Source organism: Crocodylus porosus, unplaced genomic scaffold, assembly GCF_001723895.1.
Source record: "Crocodylus porosus isolate Cpor-Errol unplaced genomic scaffold, CroPor_comp1, whole genome shotgun sequence".
Taxonomy (NCBI): Eukaryota; Metazoa; Chordata; order Crocodylia; family Crocodylidae; genus Crocodylus; species Crocodylus porosus.
This window is the reverse complement of record NW_017728949.1, coordinates 84389449-84397504: the sequence shown is the minus strand read 5'-3', so window position 1 is coordinate 84397504 and position 8056 is coordinate 84389449. Positions and strand designations below refer to the sequence as shown.

At 46.9% G+C, this 8056-nt stretch overlaps 1 protein-coding gene across 1 annotated transcript in view; it reads right to left on the bottom strand.

Annotated features, from left to right (window-relative positions):
- Window positions 1-6477, bottom strand: part of MARCH7 (membrane associated ring-CH-type finger 7) — a 32206-nt gene extending 25729 nt beyond the window's left edge. Inside the window, 1 exon segment of the mRNA XM_019554099.1 lies at window positions 6406-6477. The gene's annotated coding sequence lies outside the window, so the exon portion shown is untranslated.
- Between the last annotated feature and the right edge of the window lie 1579 nt (window positions 6478-8056).

The following is an 8056-nucleotide window of genomic DNA, read 5'->3' as shown; positions in this document are numbered from 1 at the left end:
GCATGGGGTGGCTTTCAGGCAATATCTATGAAATCTGAAAATAAAGCTTACTGAAAATAAAATGCTGGCTCCCCAGTGGGTGGAATATGTGCTCCTGGCATGAAGGGGAGCAGCCAAGATGGCTGGTCCCCCCCTGCCCATGGCTGATTGACTGAGGGCTGCCTGTCATGTGGCCCTACTCTTCTCCACCAATCAGCAGTGAGAGGCAGGACCACCAGGGCCCCTCAGCCAATAAGCAGTGTGGGGAGGCCCCACTACAATAAGCGTACAAAAACAGCAGCTAGTCCCACAATCTGCGGCCTCCTGCCTCCTTAGTTTGGGAGGTCCCTACTTATGAGATCAGAGCATTCTTTCTACACACTTTCCCTGTGGAGCCAGACACCGCTCCCCCCCCACCAGGCTGGGTTGGGACCAGGCCGCAACTTTTCGCTGCAGGGCTGGGCCATGCTCCCTTCTACCCCCACAGAGGTGGTTTGGGAGTTTGGGGGGGGGGGAGGATGACGAGGATGACCAAGTCGGAGTTGGGGACAAGCCATGCTCCCGTTCCCCTCCAGACCCAGGGCTGAGCTCCCTGCCTCTGCATGGCTGGATCATGCCCTACATCAGATCAGGACCCCAGGCAGGATCCAGCCCACAGATAGATGTGGCACTGCCCATCCAGCCCGCCAGGAAAAAAGGTTGAGCACCACTGAAATATCCCTAGAAGAAGTTTCAACAGTCCTGTAACAAGCTGGTGACTTGGTGCAGTTAAGGATTGAGGTCCCTTTGTCTATGTACATCAGAATTCTTAAACTTAGCTCAGTGAGGGAGTACATTTTTTGTCACACTGCACTGAATAGTCTACTAAACTGCTAAAATTGCAAATTACCATGCAGACACAGATGAAAGTCCCACAGAAAGATGCAACTCTGAATGATATGTTTCAAAAATGTTTAGAATAACATCTGCTGCATGAAACCATGGTTTTAATGAAGGGCCAGTCACTAACAACTAAAATAAAATTAAAGTTCTTAGGTGGGCTGACTATTCCACTAATCTTTAAATGTCTGAATGGATTTTAGGACCCCAAAAGACTGCAACATTATACTGAGTGGTTTTAAATCAATCCAGGAGGTAGCTTACAATGCAACTGAGCAGTAGCAACCTATATTTACCTTTTGAGTGACAAAAAATGTCTCAGTGGCCCTCCCCAACTAGGAATCCAAATTAGTTTGATACTTAAATTTGTCAATTAAAATTACACTTAATGTAGTTTGTCAAGTAAGCACATATATAATGCTATGCAAGTATGGAGCTTATAGATACTGCTCTACCTAGTAAAGTACTTCAGAGTACTTCAGGACACAGGATTGTTGTCAGTCAAGGAAGTCTCTTTTTAGCTTAAGTATGGTCAAACCTAGTAATCATCATACTTGTAGCCAAAGGAATGCTTAAGTATATAACTACAGCCAATATACTTCCTTGCATGTTTTTTTAAATAATACCTGTAATACAGCAATACTCATATATGAAGTTCCAGTTAACCAGAATTTGGAATAAGTTGTAAAGGGTTGTAATGGATTCTCCACCCTAGCAATTTTTAAATCTATATTAGATGCTTCTTTTGCAAGCAGTTCATGTTCAAACAAAGCCCTATGGTCCCTTTTGACCTCATCTATTTATTTTATTACTTTGCTACTGCGGGCCACTGCCTAAGACCCAGCCCCACCACACACCATAGTCCCATGCCTCCCAACAATACAAAGATGCTGCAAAGGGACTAGATAAAGGCAGGCACTAAGACCGCTTGGGATGCTGCCTCTGTGGCAGCAGTAGGAATAAACTGAACACAGAAGGTGCTAGGACCCAAGGAACAGCTCCTTTGCAGGTATGGCTGGAGCATGCTGCCAATTCCCTAAGCCACTATGGGGTACAGGCCCACCTAACTTGCAGCAAGAAAAAGCAATTTTTACAGCGTGGTCTCTGCCTAGAGCCAATTTCACTGTCATTTTGCAGCAGCCTTGCCCCTCAGCAGTGATCAGTAGAGAGGCCCTGGATGGAAGCAGGACAAAGCCATTTTGACTGCTGGCTGCCCTTTGTGCTGTCTCAAGCTGGCACCTTCCCTTCCTGGGCAGGCTGCAAGGCCAGGCCCTAGTAGCAGGGAGGACTGCTTGCTTCCACTGGTGACCCAACTTTATTTTGGGAGGGGGGGTGGGATTTGGTAGATTTCCTGAAAAATTGCAGCCAATGACATTTTTCATGGTTTCCACAAAAATCACAAAACCACGATTTAAATAGGTCCCTAACTATGGGCCACATTCAGTTTCCTGTAGGCCATACATAGGCTGCCAACCCCAGCTTTAGAATGGACAATTCTCTAATGGCCTCACCTTTGCCACTTAAAATTCAGCATATGGACACTTATTTATGGCCTATTGTGTTCTGAAATAAATTTTGTATAACAACAAACCCTAAAGTTGTAAAATCAAAATATGAACTGAAACCATATAGAAATATCACTTCTTCAAAGTATATTAAACCTACCTTCAGTATATCAACCAGTACTGAGAAAGCCACTGATGCTTTCAAAGGTTTTGCTAGACCCTGATTATGGCTGAAATTCCTCACTTGATTACTTGATCTCCATGTTCTCTTTGTTTCAAGTTCATCCCTTTCCTTCCATACCCCAATTACGCTGCAAGCAAGGACAGTATCCACCCTCTGCTTTTTTCTTTATTTTTTTTTTAAATATGGCACGCGTCAAACAGCACCAGCTGCATGGAATTGTAATTTGGATACATAACTGGTGCAGCAGGTCCAACATGCTATTGGACCTGAAAAAGATAATGGGCCTACTTTTGAAACTTGTGCAGTTATGCAAAGAAGTGTTATGTAACACTACCAAATCAGAGCACATTTCAAGCCCCTGATGCAAAAAAACTTTAAGAATGCAAATAGTATATCCAATGCTTGTCTGAAGCTGCTGATGGCACAAAATAAGATGTGACATTTCCCATTCATGTGAATTTTGAAATCACCTGCCCAATGGTAAGGTCATTATGCAGAGATATTGCCAGTAAACCCCCATGTTAAGTTAATATGCTAGACACTGGCTGCCTTCATTTGATCTGATGCAAGTACACTAGGTGGTGGAGAATCAGACTCTGTCTCAGCACCCCAAATCTTTATATTGATGAGCTCATCACAAAGGAACCAACAAAGTTCAGCCACTTGCATGCTGGCGCTTTGAAACTATGGATAAAGACATTCCCAAATAGGGCTGAAAAGATTAAAGCTAAAGGAGACTTATTTTTCAAGTGGAAAGTTAAATCAGAACAGTGAGACAGCATAGGTTGGTTCACTTATCTCCCTCACTCCCTTAGTTAGGGAGCACTTGGACTCTATTCAGCATGAAACAAACTAGTGTTGATAGCTCTAGGTATAATAAAGGGCTTTTGGCATAACAAGGGGTAGAGGATAAAAGTCCCTTCCTGTCTAGCCAAAGGAAAAGTAATGTATGGGAGCTATGCCTGTCTGGGATGAGGGAAGGGTGGTGGAGAGAGATAGGAAAGGAGGGATTAATCTAAGTGGGGAAAGATTCTTACTTTTCTAGTCAGCAAAAAGTAAAAACTTGAGAGGAAGAAACTTAACAAGATTACACTTAGCTGTTTTAGAGGAGAGTATAGATTAATTATCTTCTTCAGAATGCAGTAGCTTAAAAAAAATGGCACAACCAATACTCTGCCTCTTACCAAAAGGAGTGTCAAACTATTTGCATAGTTAATTATTATTCTAACAATGCAACTGGAAAGCTGCAATACAAATTATGCTATTTTAATAGGTACATTTCCTAAAATCCATCCTCAGAGCTTGCTCCTTCCCCTCTCAACTTCCAGTATTGACAAGAATGCAAATGTGCCTTCCCCACTAAGCAAATAAGTATGCTCCAACCCTAGCTGATAACTTCTCTGTGTTCAAGTGGGTTCAAACACCAGACCTGAGTGGGAGCTTCCTCTGTCCTCTCAATAATGTCCCCTTACCTTAGTAGTGCACAAACATGAGGGTTAAGAAGTCCATTCTGAATGAAGGAATGAGGGGGCAGAGGAGGAGATGGAAACTGGAAAGGCACACACTGGGAGCCAGTGAACAAAGCAAAAAATACTTGAGCTTGGGTAGAGAAGGTCAGTCTAAATTAGGGGTGCTCAACCCCCAGCTCGTGGACCAAATACGCTTCATAGAACCATTGCATCTGGCCTGTGGGCTTCACCATGGGTCAGGAAATTTGGTGTCAGGGCCATTAATATCACCAGAACAGAGACTGCTGGAAAGAGAAACGAAAGGAGTAGACCCAGTTCAGCTGAAGAGAATAGGACCAAGACATAATACCATAAAAGAAAAGACAGGACTGTCACCAAATGGAAGAGATCGGGCAAAAGGGAGTTAGTTGCCCACCAGAAGCTGGAATGGAAACAAAGATTACCAAATTTTGGTACTTCTCTACTGCCAGCAAATTTATGAAACTCAGCGAGATGGTATCCTATCCTTTGTACTGGTCCAAAGAATTACAACAGACTATTTAATTCAGTTACTTTAAATAAAAGTGTTAAGTGATGGATCCAAAGGTTTCAGTTCTATTAATGAACCATGTGGTTTCAATATGGCTCATTTCCCCATTAGTTTTTTTTTAAAACAAAGAAAATGACATATAAAGGACAATGCTTACAAGAACATTAATGTTGAAAATCAAGCACTCAAAGGTTTTGAACTACCAGAATTATGTGATGCACAATCCAAATTCAATTCCTTGTTTAATCAATCTTTAATTTCAACAACTACACATTTTCACAGGCCTGGCCTCAGTTTCTGCAGACCAGAGATTAATCAGTGCTGTGTAGTAAGAGGCAGTTATCTATAGGAACCCTGCTTTATTTGTTACAGAGATTGGTCTGTACTGAAAAAGAGTGTTTTACAGTTAAAACTACTGAGTACTGCCTTGGAGAACTGAGTTTTACTCTTGCCTCTGCCCCAAAGCTGCTTTTTCACCAGTTCCCATTCTAATATTATAAAAGCCTAAGTCTGTTTGTCACGCTTTATTCACACTTCGATAGGCTGATGGAAACAGCCAATCAAAGTGCTCCAAGTCTGGTGGGGAGCACTGCCATGATTCCGAAGCTGCACCAGGGACCAGGCAGAGGGAGGGCCTCGGCTCTCCCACCCCACTCCCTGCAAGAGGCAGGATAGTGGCATTAGGTGGCAGCACTCCATTCCAGCCCCCTCTACCCCCCCCCCCATCTTCTTGAAGGGCAATTGGCTAGTATTATAATGAAATGTAAAGGAATGTGTGCCAAAATAGTGGTAATCCCTATTTATGCAAGAGCAAGTGTGGCTGAAACTACACATACAATTACTTCATTTTGAGGAAGGAATTAGCAATTCTGTCACTGTTTTACAAAAGGTTGGAGGCACAACTACCCTCAGAGAAGTTAGAATTGCCTCTGTTGGGGAAAAAAAAGTATTCTTTGGAGATGGCTTCAAGTCAAGGAGTTTTCAGCTCTAGGAAGGAAAAATGAAGGGAAAAAGGAAGAGGTGTCTAAGTAACAGCATCTCTCCACTGTGAGAAGTTACAGATGGGAGTGCAATAAAACATGATGAGCAGTAGCACCTATGAGTCTCACAATTTCAGTATTTTTTAATTTATAAGGGTGCACATATAAAGATTTTTTTGTCCGAAATCAATGGCTGATTATTAACCAGACATATCAGCTGATACCAATCAAACTGCCGATATGTAGGCTGGCAATTTGAAGGAGAGGTACACTGATGCATCGGTCTGATATCAGACTGACACCAATATAAAGAAAATTGACTATATTTGAATTCAGACTGAAGTGGCTGATAAACGCCCATGCATGTGTGCAGCTGCAGTGCAGCATGCAGGCAGAGAGCAGCACAGCTTGACAGCCTGGAGAGCTGCCTCCAGCTGGTAAGCCTGTTGAAGTGGAAGGTGAGGGAAGAGGCATAGGGAGGCAGATCAATGCCCCCCGCTGAGGGAGGGAGTGGGGCTGGGTTAGGTGCTGCCCAGGCAGGGCGAGGCAGGTGGCTCCCACAGCTGTGCACCACTTGTCCAAAAGGTCAGGGGGCTACAGCCACCCCAAATTTTGCTGTAGCCCTCTCCCAGCACTGCCCCAGCCCACAGCTGCTGCCTGCTCCACACAGATCTGCAGGCACCCCGCTGCCCCGCCCCCCAGAAGAAGAGCACACAGTGGTGGGAGCCACCCCACCTGGACAAGCCTTGGCTCTGTCCCATGCCCGCCCTGCCTGGGCAGCCTTTACCCCTGCCCCACTCTGTCCCTCATCACAGGGCGTGTTAATCTGCCCCTCCACACCCCTTCCCTCCCTTCTCCCATTCCACCATAACAGACTTATCAGTTCCATGCAGCTGTATCAGAAATCAGGTGGGTATCAGCCAGTATGTCTCCTTAAAATTCTGCTATTAGTATTGGCCCCCGAAATCCTAGTTTGGAGACCAGAATCTGGCCAATAAGTCTGTGGTGGGGGCAGAATGAGATGAGACCCCCATGGTGTAGCCGGGGAGGGGCCTCTATCAGAGCATGAGATAGAGTCATTGGTGGCTCATCCAGGGAAGGTGGGAAGGAAAGGGCAGCTCTCTGATACAGCACACACCCCAGGGGAGGTAGGCAGGTTGAGGGTGAGCTGCCTGCTGCAGGCTCAGAGGGACTGTGCCAGCCTTTTTCGAGAAAGGGGGTTGGGCCAGGGCTGTACTTGTGGTGGGTGGCAAAACTGGGAAGGGAGTTTCCGGGGGTGCACTAGTCACCCCAAAATTCCCAGTAGCCCTGCCTCCCAGAACCGCTGTCACCCACCTCACCCCCATCCACCCCAAGCACTGGGAAAAGGCCAGCACAGCCTCTGAGCCCACAGCAAGCAGCCTGCCCTTACTCCGTGCATAAATCCATGGGGCATGTGCAGCAACAGTGAGCTAACCCCTGCTCCCAACCCTCCTGGATGAGCTGCCCATGGGTTCATCTCACACCCTGCCCTGGTCCACCTGGGCAGCACCGACCTCGGCCCCACTCCCTTCCTCAGCATGGGATGCCTTGATCCGTCATCCCCGTCACAGACTTACCAGCCAGATGCTGCTCCCTATGCTGCTAGGCAGCACTCCTGGCTGTGAGCACACAGCATTTATCAGTGACATTATTGGCTACACTGTCCAAGAACAGCCAACGCCCGATAATGTAAATTTTCTTTTTATCCGTGCCAATCCACCTGGGACCGATATATCAATGCACCTGTTTTCTTGAAGTCCTAATTACCAAAGTGGTATGTAAAAGGAGGGAGGGAAGAGAGGGGGTTACATCTTTTTTTAATTTGAAAAATGCTCAACTTTTTTATTCAGTCACTGGAGGAGGAGGGGGGGAGCCAAAAACCATGATTCAACTGAACCCTGAAAACACTAAGCCAGCAGCTCTCAAGCTACTCCTAGGAAAATGTCACCTTTTAGTTTTCACTTGTTCTTTTTTATTTTCGTTTATTTCTTACTACAGAGAAACAATTGGGCAATTCTCCTGCAAGGCCCTAAGACGGCCACGCAGCAGGTCCGAAAGTCAGTGACACTGCGGGCTCCTGCTCCAAATCTCTGGGGTCATCTCGTGCTCACGGGCCTGCCAGTGTCACTGCTCCACACCACCAGAGAATCGCGCAGTACCCCAGGAAGACCCGGGCTGAGCGTCCTACTCGGCACCCCGCAGGCCGGTAGGCGAGCTGAAACCCGGATGTTTCCAAAGCAGAAGGGTGCAGTTTGGGCCTGGCTCAGACTGGAAGCATCAGGACTAGAGGCCAAAGGAACCTCCTGCGAGGCCGCGGGTGAGAGGGCCGCAAAGGCCCGGCTCCTCCTGACGGGCCGTGGCGGCACCGCACGAAGGGCCCAGCTCGGGAACCGGACCACACCCCAGGCCCGGGGGCGGCGCTGGCCGCCGAGGTCGCGCCGAGCGAGGCCACGACCCGAAGCTGCTGCCGCCCCAGGCGAGAGGGACCCCCGCGGCAGGCCCCGACCCCG